The 20,399-nt window shown below is 46.6% G+C and overlaps 1 protein-coding gene and 1 long non-coding RNA gene across 9 annotated transcripts in view; one reads left to right on the top strand and one right to left on the bottom strand.

The window, feature by feature from the left end:
- Positions 1–20,399, top strand: part of ELMO1 (engulfment and cell motility 1) — a 531,552-nt gene that overhangs the window by 440,178 nt on the left and 70,975 nt on the right. The window lies entirely within an intron of this gene.
- On the bottom strand, positions 1,920–18,222 carry LOC311605508. Its single transcript, XR_014781990.1, has 4 exons — positions 17,563–18,222; positions 16,305–16,497; positions 9,684–9,814; positions 1,920–2,949 (listed from the first exon to the last, which is right to left on the bottom strand). It is a non-coding gene; the product is annotated as an uncharacterized lncRNA (long non-coding RNA).

Below are 20,399 nucleotides of genomic sequence, written 5' to 3'. Positions count from 1 at the left end.
CAGGGGACAATCTTGGATGCTGATGGCTTCAGAAGGTGGCGGTTTGTGAAGACCACCCAGCTACTTGTCATAGATACCGTCTTCTTATAGAAGCCATGGAGAAACAAACACTGTCTCAGAACTGTCATTCTACTTTAGCCAGTGGTGGCTTTATGGATTCAGCCACAAGGAAGTGAGAGGGAGAATTCCACTTTGAACTCCTTGATACCTTTTATCTTCACAGTCTAGTGGGAGGATCCAGCGGCCTCATGGATGACAGATACACTTAGCCTCCGACCGTTAATACCACCCGTTCTCTCACTTCCTGGGAGGGCAGTGCAGTCCCCCTGGTTGCCCCTGGACTCCTTCCCGGCGAGGGAAATTTCCATTATTGACAGGGAAACTGCAGGCTAATGGCACAGATGAATTGTAGATTTTGACAACCCCGACAGGTAAATATTGGCTTTGCACAAACAAGTTTCTATAAATAACCTGTCTGCTGTAGAAAGCCCACAGATGGCAGCAGGACTGCCCAAGCGTTGATTTTTCCCAGGATGCTCAGTGCAGAAAGGCACAGCTGTCAACTCCGCTGCTCTTGCTAGAGCCAAGGCCCCTGTGCCGAGCTGCAGCAGACTGCCCATGCCCCAGAGACATGGCAGACAGACACAAGACACGTAGAGATCAATCATTCTGCGACCTCCCTCCAGCGCCTTCCATTCCTCAATTCTAAGGAGGTTTTTCTCAAAATGTCACTTCCTCGGGTTTTACAGTCAACGTGAGAAGTTGTCTGATCTGAGGATTTATTGGCCTCTTTTAATTAATGTCGACCTTAATGAAAAGAAAACGAGGAGGAATGAGGCACAGTCATTGTGGACCGTGCGCCATATGGCTCGGAAGGCTAAAAATAGCAGTTTCGAAGATTCTGAAAAGAATGTCAGACTATTGTGTGTGGTACATGGTGGACTTCAGCCCATGGGATGCATTGGGGTATGAAGCCCGCCATGTCAGAGACTCACTCCAGTGAGGATATTTGCCCAGTGGCCATGTCACTCCATCTGGAAGGCGGAGGGGAGTATGGCAAGGCATTCTAGGTAAAATAGAGAAGGATTCTTCACCTCTGTGTTAAAAGCCCCAAATGGGGATAACGCTGAGTGAAATGGCAGTGAGTGAGCTTGCTAGGAGACACACTAAGCTGATGGTGAGTAAATACTCTTTCCATCCTTCTGAGGCCAGTCCCTGGCTAGGGTTGTATACTTCCTTCCCTCCCTCCCTCCCTCCCTCCCTCCCACCCTCCCGCCCTCCTTAGTGTTCATCTGCTTCTGATTATTTCTTTGGCTTGTTGATCTAGTTTACTTTATCATAAGCCCCTTTAAGCCCTTTAGAAGGCGACAAAAGTCTGAGGCAGGTGACTTTAGAGATGTCCAAGGTGATAATAATGACCCGAGAATAGCCCCTACCAAGGCTGAAGCACAGGGGGTCAGTGGGTAGTGAGCATTCAGATGACACGGGTAGAAAATCAAAAGGCAGTGCTGAGAACTGGAGTCGGGGAGCACCCATGGGAAACGGAGTAATAGTGGAGCCACACTGAGAGGAGAGGAGGACAGCACTGGGCACTGGCGAGTGTAGCACAGGAACATGTCCTCACCCATGCTCTGAGCTCACTCAGTTCCCACTCTTGGGCAATGGGCCACATCAGCGCATGCTCCCTCGTTTCTCTGCTGAGGGACACTTGCTGGCTGTAGCTCCATGTTGAGCAGGAAAAGCATTAGCCTGTGGACACTTTACACACAACTGGCTATTTTACACAGCGCTTGGCATCCGTCTGGGAGCAGATCAATGTGTGTGGAAAGGAAGTGACCTCAAAGAGTCCTCATTATCAGGAGATATAACTTCCACATTAAAGAAGCAACCAGAGAACATGTCCAAGGCTAATATTAGAGCTTCAAAACCAACTAAATGTGTGATAATGAAAAAAAAAACCCTGCAGGCAGGAGGCCCAGTGGTATGGTAAAAAGTCCGTGGGAGTTTGAGATCAACCCTGACTTTCATTATGACGTATGCACTCTTCAATGTGACCTGATGGACTTTGGTCAACTTTGGCTCTTTGAATTCTTCATTTTTATAATATAAGCAGAAATAATTGAACTCTCCTGTTTGCCAGATCCAAAACTGCTATAAACTGTAGAGATGCAAACAAGGAATCAGAGACTACAGTGCCAGGTTCAGATCTGCACTTTGATGCTCACTACAGAGTGCTGCATAGCAAATGGTGTTATTTTCTGAGCCCCACTTTAAAGTGGGGTAAGGGCGGCGTGCAGCTTAGTGGAAGAGCATGGCCCTGTGTTAAATCCCAAACACAAATAAGTAAACGCATACAGTGGCTGTAAGCATTAGTTAACGTGGTGGCATTCTTTGAACACTGTGACACGTTTCACCTGTGCTCTTTCAGGTGGCACCAAGAAGACCCTTCTCCACCACAGACGTTTCACTCTCATGCTTTCTAAGGAGCTTCTGGGCCACTTTAGAATTGTGGAACCACATGTATTATCCCGTTTGTAAAGGATTATACATGATATTACTTAGTGTCGCTTCCCTAAGAGGGAGACTTGTGCTGGCTCCGCACAGAACCAGGAAGGAGGCCCTTGAGGCACCAGGAGACAGAACAAGATGAGTGGTGTTGGGCAGAGTGGTGGATAAAGTTTTATTTCTTTCTGTGCTTGAGAAAATAAATTCTTAAATTGCAGCAGAAGAAAATGAGTGCATGGTGTCCTGAAAATGAAAGTGCTCTCCATGGTTACTGAATGAGCCATGACTGGGCTAGTAGACTGAAGCTAGCGCACCTCTGCCTCTCAAGACGGCAGAACAAGACTCCACTTCTTCGCTTCCTCATTCCAAACCTCATGTATAGTAATTATACGTTTAGTCCTATCTGGGAATTTGGGTAGAAATAGGATCTTAAATCCAATCAAACTGTTAAAAAAAATGATGAATGAATATTGATGCTACAGGAAGTTAAGCAATAATAGTCTGTTTATGAATAAAGATCAAGATACACACAGGGAGAGCACAAACAAGAGGAAATCAGTTAGCCTTGTGCTAGGACCAGGACAGTAGCTAAGGCAGCTCCTACCAGAAGAGATGGGAAAGGAAGACAGAGTTTATACAAACACCAATGTTACCCTGAGTTCCTTTTGTAGTTACAAATGGAAGAGAAGGTACTGTTGACAATCTCAGAACTTCAAACGCAAAGTGATTACATGACAAAGAATACACATGGTGCAAAAACTGTCTTAGTCAGTTCCTGCTACTAAAATAAAATATCACCATTTGGGTCGCTTATCAGGAACAGGAATGTATTTCTCACAGCTCCAGAGGCTACAGAGTCTAAGAGCAAAGCAATAGCAAGTCTGGTGCCTCCTGAAGAATTATTCCATTTCCAATATGATTCCTTGCTATAGCCTAACATGGCACAGCGATGGGAGGGCCAGTGGCCTGGGGCACACCCTTCACAATCTCTTGTAAATACTAACGCCCCCATAACAACAGTGAGACTAAAGGATTTTTTCCTAATACTATCACCCTAGGTATTAAGGTCTCACACAGCAGCCCGCTGCTACTATGGCCACAAGGTGGTTGGTCATGACGATGCTCTGCTGCGAGAGTATCTACTGCATGTCAGGCGCTGTGCTGAGTGGGTTTCACTTTAACACCGACTAACTCATCCTAACTGAGCAGGTCAGTGGCGTCTTTTGTCCTTCTGGCCCCTTGATGCCTCCTTCCTAAGATCACTGTAGCAGCTGGTGGCTTCGCTGAGTTCTGCCTTCGGTTTCTCAGGAAGTGATTTGTGTACCTGTAGAATGTTTCCACGGAATCTAAAACATTCTTTGGCTAGAGCATTAAATCTCTTGGTTAGCGTGCAAAGCCTTGGGTGGTCTCAAGTACCAGTTCCTCTGGGCTGAAACAGCAGTGACTCCATCATCAAAGTGAGAACTTCCCTCAAGCGGGTGAAATTGCGACTTTTGTCCCAGCCTGTTTTCTCTCAATGTAAAAGGCACAGTCCTCATGAAACAAACTAAGTAGTCATGACCAACTTCCTTGACATCAAAGTAGCAGCAGGCTGGTGTGGGTCCCAATGCACTGGGGCCCAGACAGATGCCACCTGTGAACCCTAGATTTCCATTTCAGGTGCCCCTGAGGAGTGTTGTCCATGACCATCTTTCAGATGAGTCAGAGTTCCTAGCCTCTTGTGTTGTCAGCTTCCTCAGAGGCCAGCAGCTTCACCAACCTGTCTCGAGAGACAGACAACTCAACGTTTTGAGCCTTTCCACATGTCAAGAGCTGTCACTTGCAATTACCTCAGAATTCTATTTTAAGTTTTGTTGACATGCTCCAGTAAAATCACATTGTTTCCCCCAGGTACAGCCAAAAGGGGTCTTAGAAGTAGCATCCAGCTACACTTTGTGGTAGAAGAGGAAAGATTTTTCTTCCAGCTGTGGCTGAGGGGAGGGGCTACACAGTGAGTCAGACTCAGTGCTCTCTGCAGCTCTTTGTTCAGGGCCCGCCAGTCTATGAACCACTGCGTAGACTCTGACCTACCAAGTGGGTGCTGTGAAACCCCGTGCCTCTCAGCATGGGCACAAAGAACCACTTGGTGTGCCTGTTGACGAGGTGACCATTTCGTCCATTGGCTTGTGATGACAGTTGCACATCGATGCTTCCTTTTCTTTATGCCCAAGTTGTGGCTTTCTGAAACCAATCATTACGGCAGCTTCCTAATGCCGTTGTGTCCTGAGACGGCTAGGCTGGGGTGAACAGGGAAGCACTGCAAAAAGACTTCAGTTCCTGCCACTTCCTAGATGTGTAGGCTTAGGCCAGGAGGCTCACCTTGCCGAGCTTCCTGTGAAAAGAGGGACATGACACCCACTCACTGAGTGTTGTGACAGAACACAGAAGGACCCTTTTGGAGAGTAGGTAGTTCCTTCTAAAGGTAAAGTTCAAGTAACCCAGTGGCAGTTTGTGCTTGATCGGTTACCCAGGAGACATCATCACACTGATGTCAAGGGCGGATCTTCCTGGGTGTCCAGATTGCCGGGAAGGCTTTGAGCTTGGCCTGATGTTTTCGTCAGCACTGTGCCAGTTATCAAGGCAGCAGTGTCCAAGGTGAGCTGGAAAGTAGATCATTTAACAGCTCTTAACCTGCTAGGGGATCAACGTTTCGTGAGGCCAAATGTGATTGTAATGTGCTAAGTTGAGGAAGTTGAGAGGATATGACTGATGCACATGGCTGATACACGTAGTGAGCCTTCAGGAGACAGTTTCTCAGGAGTTTGTGTCATCAGCTTCTTGCCCCCACGCCCACTTCTCAGCATATTGTAGGTTGCTATAGCACAGAACTTTGTCTGAAAAATGCAGGTTAGGCATTCCAACAAAACTGCTCTCAGCTCTTAACATGTGTATTAGTACAAACATAGAAGTGCACTCAGGGATGGGGCTTAGCAAGTAATAGTAGAACATGCAAGACCATGGATCCAATCCCCAGCACGTGTAAGAGTGCGCGCGCGCGCGCACACACACACACACACACACACACACACACACACACACACACACTCAGCAAAAAAGGGGAGAGGTTGGTTTGTTTCCTTCTGACCAATTACTATATTTTAATGTATATTTATTCCTTTGCACACTTAAAACTTTCTGCTATACAATGCATATGGCTTACTTCCTCTGCTAGTAAAAAAAAAAAAAAAAGCCCACGTCACAGGATTCTACAATGTCTAGCACAGAACTCAGCATGAGCTGGATACTCAGGTGCTATCTAGATACTCAGAGGAATCACTGGTCAGTGAGCTTCTCCAGTTTCAGTTCCCATTTTTATTGGTATTATTAACTAGCTTCTATTTGTTCATCACTATTGTGCTAGTCAATTTGAATTGGTTGTTTCATTCGGAGCAATACTCTGAAGTGGATAGTCCTTCCCCTAGCTTACAAAGAAAGAGATGTCATTAACTAACCGTAAATATCTTGCTTAGTATCATAACCAGCGTTCTGACCTTGCTTTGATTCACCCAGCTCACCCTCCAATCACAAAGTTTACTGCCCTCAAGTTAAAGGAACATGAATACTCACAATCCTTGAGTGTGGTCTCACAGGAACTCTGAGGTTCTCCGTTCCTTGAAAGTCTCACGAGAGTCAATACCATGAGCCACACCAACCGCTTTTCCCAGATGGTCTGAATGTGGACTGCTTTCCTAGGCCTATTTGTCGAAGGTGTTTCACTGGGTCTAAGGACTGTGACTCTGAACCTTGTTAAGCTCGGGTTAATTGCCAATTTTAGCAGTGTTCGTGTTTTGAAAGCCCCTCCAGAGAGCACAGCGTCTGAACTGGGAGGTGGTTTTCTGTTTGCCCAACTGCTGATGGGGTTACGAGGATGCCAACACCATATGCATCTCCAGATTCTTCTCATTCACACGGGCTTGATGGTTTCCACACTTGTGATTTAGTCCGTGGCTGTCTATGGAATCAGGAAGTCAAGTCAGCCAGGCTTCCTGGGCACACATCTGCACTAAGGGCAGGGTGGGCACTGAAGTCACTCACACTCTCTCTTGTTCCTAGTTTGCTCCTGTTTGGAAATGCAGTGTGGTGATGAGTAAAACTGTATTTTGAGCTATTGCTCTAAGTCAGATAACAACTGTTAGCATGCCACAAGGCAGCCATTTAGTTCCCCAGGCTCAACATCGCAGCAGCAGTAAAAGCAGAAAAATAGATTACTGCTACCATGTCTTTCTTGCCTAAAACAGCCAAGAGTAGAGGGACCTCCCAAGCAAAGGTTCTCCTGCATTCTAAATCTGCATGGTGCTCCCTGTTTGCACACGATGATGCAAGGCTGCTGAGAAGTCTCCCCTACCAGCTCATCTCAAAATGTCCAGAGAACAGACATCTTAGCATGGAAGTGAAATCAAACCAGAAATATACTTTGGAATAGAGGCCACTCTGTAGACATTGTCAACAGGTGGACCAGAGCCTGCAGGAAAAGCTGGTGTCGGGTTTCTCAGCCTCTAGGGCTAAGTTCGGGGCCCTGGCCTTTTTTCTGGTGAGTACCTGAGTCTTTGGCCCAGATGCAGTACAGCCAAGAAGTCCAAATCCTGCCTGAGGTGTGTCACGTATACACTTATATCCATAAGAAGGTGATTTACAGCATTTCTGCTTTTAACGACATAGGCAAATAAATGCATGTTTGCATCTCTAACATATTATAATATGTATGATGTTTTGAGTCAGAAAATTTTTAAAGTAATATCATTGAACAAAGCAAGCAAGCACTGTCCTAGCTTGCTGTTGCTGTGAAAAACACCATGGACAGAAGCATGTGAGGGAGGAAAGGACTTATTTTACCTTACAGCTTAGGACCCATCATGAAGGGAATTCAGGTAAGGCACTGAAGTGGAGGCCATGAAAGACTCATCTTACTGGCTTTCTCTCCATGCCTTGCTCAGCCTGCTTTCCTATCTCATTCAAGACCACCTGTCCGGGGATGACACCACTCGAAGTGGGTTGGGCTTTCCCACATCAGTCATTAAGCAAATGCCCCATCCACACTTGCCCACAGGGCAATCTGATAGAAGTATTTTTTTTTCTATTGAGATTCCCTTTTTCTGAATGATTCCAGTTTGGAAAATTACCACTCTGGACAACAAAGGGATAAAATGTGGCATTTGTCTATCTAAGATGAAACTGACTGCAGGGGAGTCTGTCCATCTTAGCCTAGGCAGCTCCTTAGTTGAAAAGTTGACAAAAGTTCTTGGTCTGCTTTTTGTCTTTATAGCATAATACCCCAAGACAGGGTTTGGGGTCATCACATTTCTAGAGGATGGGAAGCCCGAAGCATGCAGCCACATCTTGCATTACTTTAAACATGATAGGAGCCAGACCTCAACATAAAACCAGAGATGTTAAATCAGTTAGGGGAAAAAGTGGAGAAGAGCCTGGAGCACATTGGCACAGGAGACAACTTCCTGAACAGAACACCAATAGCCCAGGCCTTAACGTCATGAGGCTGAGAAGCTTCTGTAAGGCAGGAGACACTGTCAACAGAACAAAGCGACAGCCTACAGACTGGGAAAAGATCTTCACCAACCCTTCATCTGACAAAGGTCTAATATCCAAAATATATAAAGAACTCAAGAAATTAAACACCACCAAACCAAATAATCCAATTGAGAAATGGATCGAGAGTACAAAACCAGGATCTGTATTCGTTTCATAACAACCGACTCTCAAGGTGTATAATCCAGGCCTTGGAGGGAGAACTTACACAGGAAGGGTTACTCCCCCCAAAGCTAATTACCCTCTCTAAGCAACACCCACCAGCTACCAAAATCAACTGTAGTTCAGCATAAAACTTTAGAAGTGACAAACAATATTCAGCTATAACAATGGTCATGGATTGTGGCCTCCTTAAATAATTTACTTGCATGCAAAGCATTGAAGCATATATTCAGCCACAAAGGTTTTGTTTTTCCTTAATGTGGGCCAAGGCATGTTCTTAGCCGTCTTAATTATCCTTTATAAGTACTACAACTTAGCTAATCTTCTAACCTTCAGTGGTTGACCCACCTACCATGGCTTTGATTGGGCTCTTGCAGCATGCTTCTTTCTTGCCTTTGAAAGCATCCCCACTCATTCAAGTAAGAGCCTTTTCTTTTCACATTCATATTTCATCATCGTGTATAACATGCGATCACGTTACATACTTACGATGACAAGTGTAACTGTCAGAGCCGTGTTTGAAAACAGAGACTCCTAAGTATCGCGTCACAGCTGGCGGAAGCAGCAGTGTGGGACACTCCCGGCGCTTGACTGTTAGCTTGGCGTGTCAGCTTGGGCATCAGCCGACACATTTTACAGAAAGAAGTGAGTCTGTTTCTTACTCAGGCAAGTCAGCTAAATTAAGAGAATTCCTACTGCATTCTTGAATGTAGTGATAAGGAAGTATTTCCCAGTAGATTCCCTGGAGCCCAGAGAGTTCCTCAGGTGTGAATCTTATCAGCTCCCTTCAACACCAAGAGAGGCCCTGTGATCCTCTAGGAGCTGTGTTTATCTTCTTTAAAAAAATACTTAAAAGATGAGTGGTTTAAACAATGCATTGAGCACTCATTGGAGAGGAAATCTTGGGCTGTTAGCAGCCAGGCACAAATTGCTGCTGGTAGAGGACACCTTGTAGCAGTTTTAATTTTTTCTATAAAGACACATGATGTAAATTGTCTGCTTGGCACCTGCTCTCAGTCCATTGTTTCTGGGTTGGCACTGGGGTGCTTTTTCTAGGGCTGCTGTGACAGAGTACGGCGGGGAAGGGAGGAGTTGGTGGCTTAAAATAACAAGAGGCTTAAAATATGTCATTTCACCGTCTGGAAGCTAAAAGTCTAACATCACAGAGCCTGCAAGGCCATGGGGCCTCCAGCGCCTGCGGGGGAATCTTTCCTGGCCTCCTGGGGACTTCTCATGATTGGTTAGCAGCCTTTGGCAATCCTTGAAACCGACTGTATGGGCCAGGGATCAGTGTGCACTAAAAACCCAAGTCTTTAACACCTTGTGTGAACTGAATAGCATTCTACAAAAGAGAGATTGGGATTCTTGACCTCAGCATCTTGAATGTGACACTATTTTTTAAACAGTCAGGAGACCTCACCTTAAGCACTTACCTCTGCAGTGACTAGTTCTGCCTCGTGGCCCCAGCACTTTCGAGTCCTCAAGACTTCCACTGAATGACGTTAATATTTGTAATGCCAGAGTCTGGGTAGAACCTTAATACATTCTCTGGAGGATCCTGAAGCTAAGGTCAGGTGATAAAGCCCAGAAAGAGAAACTTCAGTGAGGAAAAGAAATCTCCTGTCGTTTACTTTTTGCTCAGTCATGTGCTAAACAAACACAGCCTGCATTTTGTTGTTGATTTTTTTCAGTTGCCAAGTCATAACAGGTGTAATTGTCATGTCATATGCATTCATTTACAGGTAACAGAAAACACATTGTCTTTAAGCAGAAAAATGCAGTGTTGCTAATTAAGCAGAAATAAAAAATATGATAGACTTCAGTACTACTATAACCATGGGGTAGACGTTGGTACTAGCTTTATGCAGGGGCAGCAGCTAGCAGTGTGCTCCCCTGAGTCCTTCCCTCGTGCAGCAGCTTTATCACCCAACTGTTAGGGAGTAATGGCAGCAGTGGGGGGCATTTGCATATCACCCCACCCCAGGGAATACAGGGGGCACCCAGAAGGAGCAAAAACCTTCATAGAAGCACGCAGTGAGCCCGCTTGTCTCCCCACACTCAGATTAAACGCAAATACCATCAAAGGGACAGGAACTGGTAGACCAATTAGGTCTACACCTAGGTGGAAATGGGGACTAGGGGTTGGCATTACTCTGGCTCCGGGACTGACTGACAGATGGAGGGAATAAAAATGTTCTCCAAGGAAGGAAGAGGACCAGTCACCAGAAGCGGCATCCCGGCATCGAGATGAAATCACCCAGATTCGGGAACCAGGCACCTCTTTGCAAAAGCACACGGCTCCTAAGTGTTAGATCAACATTCCCAGACGTGGGGCTTTGAATTTTTTTTTCATCTGTGTGTCATCACCTCATCATGTGTGAGATAGAATGGCCAGCCACCTCCTATGGGTGGGAGAGTAGTTTCACAGTTGCAGTGTATTAGAAACTTGATCTTTTAAAACCCTAGGTTTCATGTTTCTAACAAGATCAGAGAGTCACGGAGGGGTGGGGCAGAATTATGGGGATGCTCCCGGCCACTGGGATAGACATTTCCCAATGAGCCATGGGACCATTTGATCAAGGCATCAGCTATGCCAGGACTCCAGGAAAGGTGGCATGATGAAAACGGGTGGGGGGGGCGACGTCTCCAACTTTGTGTTGGGTCAACTGGGTCAAGAGGAGAGAGTGCTCTAGAGCAAGGCTAGGCTCCTCAGAACCCTGGCCCTTGGCTGTCTGAAACATTTTCTAGAGTCACTAGAGGAGCCCTGCAAAACCCACAAGCTTTTCAAGGATATTTCACGGCATTCTATTATGTGTCAAGAAATGGGATGGAGGGAGGGAGGGATGGAGGGAGGGAGAGAGGGGGAAGGGAGGAAGGAGTGTCTTGCTTAGTTATTAACCTTTAAGCTAATTGTCTCCTAATCATCAAAAGCTCATGATTTCATTTCCATTTCAGTTATTTACATCCTTAGCAGAAGCAATCCCAATTTTATTGTCTTCCCTAACGGCCAGAAGTAAACAGCTCTGAGCCTCCCCTGACGTGACTAAAAAGTTCCCACTTGCCTTAGAAGGCCAGACACAATGCCAGATGAGTGCAGAAGAGTGACATCAAGGGTGGACAATATCAATTCTAATGTCCTTCCTGACCTACAGGGCCTCTGAATCCAAGATGAAGGATGTAATTCTCTGAAAGTCACTCCTCGGCCACTCCCATTCCTGAGCTTCTTCAGAAAGTGCTCCCAACCACACCCCAGCCCAGCTGCCTGGGTTGCCTGGAAGGAAGCGTGCTATTTGAGTCCCCGTTAACCATGTGCTCCTTGCCCTGTTTGCCCAATTGCTTTGAAACCTTGCTTACCAGGCCTGGCCTGCTGCAGCTCTCTGCACGGCTTCAGGGATGGACCTAACTAAGATGATGGGGGAATGAAGGAAGGATAGACCCATATACAGAAAATCTGGCCTCCAGTGGTCTGCACTTGCTCTGACTGAGGGGACTGACCACAGCATGGACACAGAACTGTACATCTGAATTGAGGAGGTGGACTTGCTGTATATAGCTGAAGGAGGAGACTGGTTTTGCTAATCTCTGTAGGAGGTCTCTGTAAGGGACGGGTCCCAGGCTGTGGTCATCCTGGAAGAGGAAGAAGCTGAGGTTGATGGTTTCTACATGCACTGTCAGAATGTGCACTGCGAACATTGTAAGGCTTTATGATCTCTGTGGGCCTCACCACAGGAGAGGCTCTGTCACTCCCATGGGTCTGAGGCACTGGGGTCCTTGATGTGGCTTTGCTCAGGACTTCCTCTGCTCTGCACATGTGCTCTGCACAGCCTTAGACCTGTGCTTAGCCTTAAACCTCTCAGCTTCATTCCTAGAGGGTTGCTGTTGTCATTCTGATAGAAGGGACAAAGAAGTCCTGCCCCCTGGCTCTCTGAAGTGAGTCCCAGCCCACATCACTTCTTTGTAATTCCTCTGTCTCCTTCAAATACTGTGAAAAGGCACAGAGCTGAAATCCCATGGATACAGCCCATCAGACTAGAACTCGCAGCTGCTCTTGTGTTCTGTTCTCCAACTCCTGCCTCCTCTGCTGAAGACTCCAAGCTCTAGATTTTGCCATGTATCCAGAAGGGCCTGTCCTCCAGAGCCATCTTATCTTCTGCCAGAGACTGTTCTCTTTATCTCTTTTCTCTGGCCCTAGATATCTGTTCACCACAGGCCTCTCATGGGGGCAGCCCAACCCAAAGGATTTTTACACCCGTTTTTAAAGCACTTCTCATGTTACTGAGATTCTGTGGCTCATTGTTGACTGAGGAGGCTTGACAGAAGCCACCACACTCAAGTGCTACGAGAAGAGCATGGACCTAAAGTCTTTGCAAAGCATCGCCTAGAAAGTCACGTGGATGTTCTAGGAGAAAGCCACCTGACAGTCCTATCTGGGGTTCCCTGGGCGAAAAATGCTTTCTTGTCTGCAATGATTAATATTATTATCAGTTTGACATTACAATCCACCACAGTGACAAACCTTTGCTTGTATCTGTTAGGGAGTTTTCAGAGCGAGCTGAGGTGGGAAAGTCTACCCTACATCTGGATGGTTCCATCCTATGGGCTAGAATGCTGGAGTGAGCCAACCACTAACCTTTTGAATCTCTGCTTCCTGGCCGCAGATCTAATGTGGCCATTTCTCTCAAGCTCCCTCCCCGATGGCTCCCCCACCATGAGGGACGCTCCCCCACAAACCATGAGCCAAAAGGAACTCTTCTTTCATTACGTTGCTTTTGTCTGGTGTTTTCTTACGGGATTGAGAAAAGGAACTGATGTCAGTAGGGTGTCTTTGTGAATGCCCTTGTCACACTGTAGGAAGTTGTGAAACCAAGGCAAGTGGTGCAAGCTAGTAGTCCCTCTACTGGGGAGGTAGAGGCAGGTGGATCAGGAGTTCAAGGTCATCTTTTGTTGCATAATAAATCTGAAGTCAACCTCAGCTACATAAGATCCTGTCTCAAAAAACGAACTAGGAAGGAAGGAAAAGAACATGTACAGAATTGTGAGTTGTCACATTTGAGTCTTGCAGGTGACTATGATGCTGACCAGTTGTTCCAGGTTCTTTTGCTTGTTTGGAGACGGGGTTTCTCCATGTAGCCCTGGCTGTCCTGCAGTTCATTGTGTAGACCTTTGATGGCCTTGGATTCGCAGAGACCTTCTGGCTTCTGCCTCCTAAGTGCTGGGGTTAAAGGTGTGCACCACCAGGACGAGCATTGTTCTAGGTTTTTAGCCTCTTGTTCAAAGTGGAAGAACAGGAAACACAAAAATAAAGCAGCAGAAAGTTTTACTAGAAAGAAAGTACAAGTTTTGCACACACTGCCTGGTGAGTTAAAGAGCAGTCAAAGGCCTTTTTGTGGGGTCCAGGAGAAGAGGGCACTGGTTGCCAGGTGGCTTTCTGGCTGACAGTTGGAGTTATGTAACCTGTCCTCTACTGCAAAGACTCTTTCCCACGATGCATCTGATTTCATCATGTACAACCAGTTATGTATGTAGGCATAAGAATGCAAATGCGATTCTCCCTAAAAATCCACTCAGGACATGTACCCTAATCCAGTTCTGACTTGATCAGCCTGGCTCCCGTGGTGTCCAGATGTATTCTAGAATATCTTTTAAAAGAAACAGAGTCTTAGCAAGGGGAATAACTTAGGTGTAGGCTTATGTATGTGCAGGCTAATTTAGGTCCAGGTCCCAAGTTGCCTGCTAGTGTGTGCTGTTGGGAAAGCGATGTATTTCCTGAAGTCTTATGTTTGCTTTCCTCATAGGCAAGGTTAGAGCACAGTCATTGCTAGCCCAAAGCCTGAAGTCCTGTAGTCTTTTCAGGTAGGAGTCAGTGAATAGCAGACGCCAGCTTTACATGCTCCAGTGCTGCTTTGAAACCAGGGTTAACTGAGGGAGAGGAGACCTCAGCGGCTTAATCACTGTAGTGCTGGGTTTCTGCAAAGAATGGGGCAGAATTGATCCTTGTACTTTTGGAACAACTGAGCCCCGAGAGCAGCAGCACCTTGGGGAGGCTTTTCTCTGCCCACTGTCTCAGATGCGGAAGTAGGCATTTCCCATGCACTGTGGCACATGAGGGAGCAGGTATCTCCCATTTCTCTGCTGCATCCACAACCTTCTGAGGGCCCTTCCTGTCCTGGGCCCTGAGCATGTGCTCTCAGCATTGAGTGGGACACCGACAGAGTTTCTGCCCTGATGTACGAGGCTGAAGATTTATAGGCACCCCCTCCTCTTAGAGACATCCAAGACACAGAAATATGTAAGAGCCAGGAAGAGCGCAGTAGCCAAGGCTTGGCGCTCTGTGCCTCTTTTCACGCAGCATTCTCAGCCTGCCCCCTCCAGCTCACGGGAGCAGCTTTGGGTTTGGGGAGATGGCTCAGTCCAAAAAGTGCCTGTTCTGTAAGCCTGAAGGCCTGAGTTCAGATCCTCAGAACTCACAGAGAAAGCTAGCCTTAGCTATGTGTGCTCGCCATTCCTGAGCAGAGCGGAGGAAAACAGGCAGATCCCTGGAGCCCTCGCCAGCTATCCTAGCTGAGTAGATTTGACTGCTTGAAAAACCAATGGGGAAGAAGAGTCTAGAAAAGGCATACAGCATCAACCTCTGGCCTTGAAACCTACATGAGACCCATGTGCACATACTAGCAAGTACTTGTAGCACATACAGTACACCCCACGAAGAAACTTGATATGTGGCCATGCTTCACTTGATATGTCCTTGCCGGTCTGTCTACCACCACCTCTTTAAGAGGAAGCAACGGTTAACCCTTTCTAGAATTACAAAGGCTTTGAATTAGTGGCTTTTGATTTCCTGGTATTTGTGCATTTTAAGATTCCCAACTAAAGGCACACGCATTTCAGTCCTAACACTCCATCCATGAAACCGGAAGTGACAGAGGGAACTTAGTACGCATGCTCCCTCTTGCCACAGATCATCCAATTCTGGGTTCATTTTAATTTGTATCCCACTTAATATAAGAACAGAACAAGGTGGGGAAGAAGGGGAAGTAATAACCGCTAACACTAAACTCTGCTCTATCTAACACTAAACTCTTCAAGCACCAAGTGGATCAAGTGCAATGGTAAATCCAGGCACTCATTCCTATTCTTATGACTTTCAGAGAGCCATGGGGACAGAAAGAGCCTGACCGGATGGGGCCCCATTCTCTCACCCCTCAGGTGATTCTCACAGGTCTGCTAATTCCCTACAAGCCCTCAGTATGAACGGCCTCTTCCTTTATACAGGAAAAAGGACTGTGCCATTTTTTCACCCTTCTTTTCTGTTTGCCTCACTGGAAAACACTGACATTGCAAACCTGACTTGTGCATTGAGAGGGAAGAATCCAGCCAAGTTTATTTTTTTAAAAAATCAGTCAAGTGTTTCTGAAAACAGAGCAGTAAAACTGATGTGCCTGCGCATGCTCTGTGGAGGGCTTTCTCCTGTCTCCTGGGGTATGGCAGCCGTGCCACGGAAGCATGGGCGCAAGCGAGGGCACGGGCACAGCATGTGACTTGGGAGACATCCTGCTAAACCCAGCCCGGCCAATCACAGGCATAAGTGATTTTAATGACAGCCTAAGAGAACTCAACCTTCAAAGGCTGGGATATTTCAGCTTTCACTTGGGGGCATTGCATGAAGCCAGACTTTCTACTCTTTTCATCTTAAAAAGGCACCTCCTAAAATATTACAATATATACATGTGGAATAAAATTCACCAAATCTGTAATTTGAAGCATAATACAGCTTTTGAGTTATTCTAACACTGGTCTGTTATTGGTTTTATTAACATTAACTGTCCTGAGCCACCTTAGAGTTTCTAGGCATGTGCAGTGGGCGTTCCTAGTCCCCAGGCAATGCTAGCTGCCCTGGGTGGGACAGTGCTGAACAGTAAGTTAATTCAGTTGTACTACATGTAAAGAGAGCTTGTGATTGCTCCACGTTGGCCGCTCCCCCACATCTCTTTGCTGTGGGATGCCCAGATCTCCTCACAGCAGGATGCTACCTAATGAGCAATATAATCTCTCACCATGCTTCAGGCCCTTGCAGAGATGTATTATTTCATTAGGCCACTTGTATCTCTTGGAGCAGCAAATTCTTCATTTTCTCAATCGCTCCCAAAGGGTGTACAAGGCCGAGGCAGCTCCTTACTTACACTTTGGTCACAACTCAATGACCAGAAAGGCTCTGGCCCAAATCCAGAGGACTTCGTTGCTTAGCGCCTGTAAAAACCACCACAATTGACCTGGGTATCACAGCCTTTAATGTTTCTTGTTTCTGTACAGTGTTGCCTGCAATGCTTATAATGATCTTGTATAGAAACTCATAAGACTTTTTAAAAAAAGCCACCTGTTGCTTGAACAGTCATTGTTCATTCACTCAACAAACATCTTTCTAAGAGATGAACATTCTAGAATGGCTCATGCTAAAAGACCATTGTGGTGCTTTGTGGATCTTTCCTTAGGATGATAAGAGTACTGGTATATTTGTCCATTAAGAAGAAGTTATATAGTCATTTTAATTCCCACTTAGAGCTGTCTGCTCAGTGTTGTGACGTGCATGCACCAGCTGAGACCTAAAGAGGCAGAGAAAGCGCTCCAGATACCCGAGAGTTATGGTAACACCATACCACCTCTTTCATTCAGACAGGGCGGGGTGCAAAGCTAAGCCCTGTCCCTGTGTGGGTAAAAGAGGTGGTTTGGGACTAATGGTGTGGCCAGCCTCAGGACACTGGAATGAATTGAGCTTGTGGTGCTCCTCACCCCAGTCAGCATTTCCCAGGGAGACAGTGGTAAAGCCTGACTGTCTCCTGTCTCTCCTCTGGGCTCCCTGTCGGCTCCTTCCCAGCCACTGAGTACCTAGGTACATATAGCCTTTAACTTGGTGGCTGGCTAAAACAAATACTTTGTAGCTGGCAGCTGCCCACAGCTGTCACGTTATGCTGTTCTCAGTCACCCCTATCCTGTTTGTCACAATGTTTGTCGTGAACACCCCCTGTGTGTGCAGGAGTATGTGTGCGATTTGAAGCACTCCGAAAAATTCCTTTTCACACCCCATCTGGTAGAGAAGGGCTCCCCGTTTCCCTGCGGGCTGTTTGATTCCTGGAATCCTCTCCCAGCAGGCTCCATGGGTGGGCTGGGTAACTGCATTTGAAGCTATAGTTTATACTTCCAGTGTGGACTGTGAAGGGGCTGGGCGAAAGACGACCTGTCTGGCTGCTTAGTGGTGACCGTTAGTCACCCAGCAGCAGTAGATCAACAGGGCTGGGCATTGATGTCAACTCTTACTGTTGGTAGCAGAATGTTGCTGCCTCTGGCTTTTCTTGTCAGTGCTTCCTGGACGGCTGGTGAGAGAAGATGGAATATTATACCATTCTAATCAGATGACAGCTTTTCAGCTACCCGGTGCCATCCCCGTGTGGCCGATGCTTCTGAAATTGCCTTCTGCACATGACGGTGCCTGTTGACTTAAAGTCTTATCGATTGGTAGGGAGGGGCAAGCCTTGCTGTCAAAACCCTGCCGCAGCTGCAGGCAAGGGGTTGGGAAGAGATCCAGGACTGACAGTGGTGCTGCCCTGGGGGTAGCAGTTAAGTTGTTACAAGGCTTCCGGTTTCTGGGATAGGTGGACTCTGCCCTCCACTTGACTCCCCGAGGCGCTCATCCCATAACAACTGCACAAGCGATGAAACTTTGAGACGTTCCGTTTCCTCGGCTACCTTTTGTGTTCCACGGAGACGGGCCAACAATTAAGGTCAGGTTGGATGTCTGGACAAGCAGAGGTTAACTAGCCTGGATTAAACATTGAGTAGAAGTTTGCTGGCTTGCTGGAACAGTGTGAGATGCGTCACCTATTATGTGACTCTGAACTCCAAAAATCTCTTCTGCCAGAGTCCACTGTAGCGCTTAATGGCAGATCATCTTGGAAGCAATTGATTCCTTTGGGTATATAAGTGGTACATGAGCTCCGTGGGTCATTCATACTTTAGTAGGAAAAATTCCTTCAAGTTTGGTCCCCTAGAAGTTATATATATATATATATATATATATATATATATATATATATATATATATATATGTATGTATGTATGTATGTATGTATATATATGTATGTATGTACATATACACACACATACATATACATATATATAATATATATATGTTTTTATGTGTGTGTGTACATGTAAATAAACAAGGAGTCTTATACATTATAATATCCCATGAAACATGTCCACAGTACTGTTAATAAGTGTAACACATCAAAGTGCTCTGGGGCCCAACATATCTGACCTGTACATGTTAGCAAGAATCCTAAACTCAGTAGTTTGTGAGTCTCCAGTGTTCCCTTGACATCCTCCCTTGCTCACCAAACACTGCTTGATTAAGAGTTGCCCCAGGAATAAGGAGCTCCACTTCCTGCTCTGCCACTCACCTCCGGCTTTGCCCTCGGTTTCCCCTCAGCTGTGGTGGGGGGAGTAATGACAGTCTCTAATGTTTTGAAGTAATTGAGCGAAGCGAGCTCTGTAGGGCACCAGAAGCATTGCTGTAGCACTGCGCAGATGGCAAGTAGCCGCTCTCTGCTTGCTTGGGATGCTGTTTAAAGTCCAAGGCTGTTTATCTTCTTAACCGATGCTGTGCATCAACCCACAGCTCCTATGTGATCTAGGATTTTCAGGGCAAAGTACATGTTCTTTATTGAGCCAGGGTTTCTCTGTGTAGCCTTGGCTGTCATGTACTCGCTTTGTAGACCAGGCTGGCCTCAAACTCACAGTGATCCACCTGCTTCTGCCTTCCTAAGTGCTGGCATTACGGGCATGCGCCACCATGCCTCGCTCTTGTTCTTAAAAGTAAGATACAGGATTTTATTTTTCCTTTAGTACAATATGGAACTAAGGCACGATTAATTGCAAAAATAGGAAGCACACACTAAACTATGAGACTCTGTTACTTTGTGAATTACTGCACTAATTTACATGCTAAATACAGAAATATGCGTTCTAAGAGTCAAATAAGAAATTGAGCATTGTACTTGAGAGCAGTGGAAGGTGGGTCTTGGCTTTGGGCTTTTGGCTTTTGGCAGTGCGTGGGCAGACCGTCAGCCTGGTGTCAGCCATGGAGAGCTGGCACGAGGGTGTCCTGGAGTAGACAGAAAGCAGCATGGTAGCTGTCATCCTACTCCAAGGGAGACAGGGACCGACCCAGTAACCCAAACACTTAAGTATAATTCTGAGCAAGTTCTGGAGAAAGAATGGTGAAACCGGGCCTGAGCATAGTGTGGCTGGGCTGTCTTCCCTGTGGCTCTCAGCAGCAACATGAAGGCTAGTCCACCCTACTGCTACGCGCACCCACACGCATGACAAATGCGCAGCTGTGCCCTGTAGGGAACTGGGAGTCCAGTAAAGCCTGCTTCCTAGCCTTGTCCAAGTCAGGCAGATTCAGTCCGGCTCTTCGTTTCCTTTCTGCTGACCACGGGGACTTGTGGAGACGTGGGAATGAAGTGTGCTTGCGGACTCCAGAGCTCTTCCCTCCCTCCACCGCTTTCCCTTGGGCAGCTGGGATCTCCCTTATGTAACGAGCCCAGGAAAAGGAGGACAGCAAGGTAAAAATATTACCCCAGAGTTGGGTTCTGGGGATGGAAGAATGAAAACGAAGGAGACCCAAAGGGAAGGAGAAAGGAATGGATGGAGCGAGCAGACAGCGGAGATGGGTTCCCCTCACTCTAGCATTGGTCTCCGCTCGCCCTTCCTGGTCACTGCTGGGGCCACACTAAGACCAGGAGCCTCCATGGAGGGTGTGCAGGAGATGCACACACAACACCGTTGCTCAGTGTTTAGTTTTCCAGAGCCTGTCATTAAATGCATTTGCCTGCATCCGAGCAGCCTTCACAGACACGCGCGGCAAAAGAATCACCAGTAAATGATTTGTCTGAGGCAATCACCAGGCTACTTCTGGGTTCTTAATAGCATTTGCACCTTTTGCTTTAAAAAAAAGTGCTTGTTAGAAAATTCATTTTCCAGACTATCTTAGCAATCTCTGTTGGAAGGGTCAGAGCAAAAGAAAAAGAAAAGGATCAAACACTGAGCTTTCAAGTCCTGCACTGAGGAGGCCCAGGAGGGTTGAAATGAGG

This window comes from Acomys minous (genome assembly GCF_964271855.1).
Source record: "Acomys minous genome assembly, chromosome: 9".
In the NCBI taxonomy this organism is placed as follows: Eukaryota; Metazoa; Chordata; class Mammalia; order Rodentia; family Muridae; genus Acomys; species Acomys minous.
The sequence above is the reverse complement of the archived record's forward strand: the minus strand, read 5'-3'. Positions and strand labels throughout refer to the sequence as shown.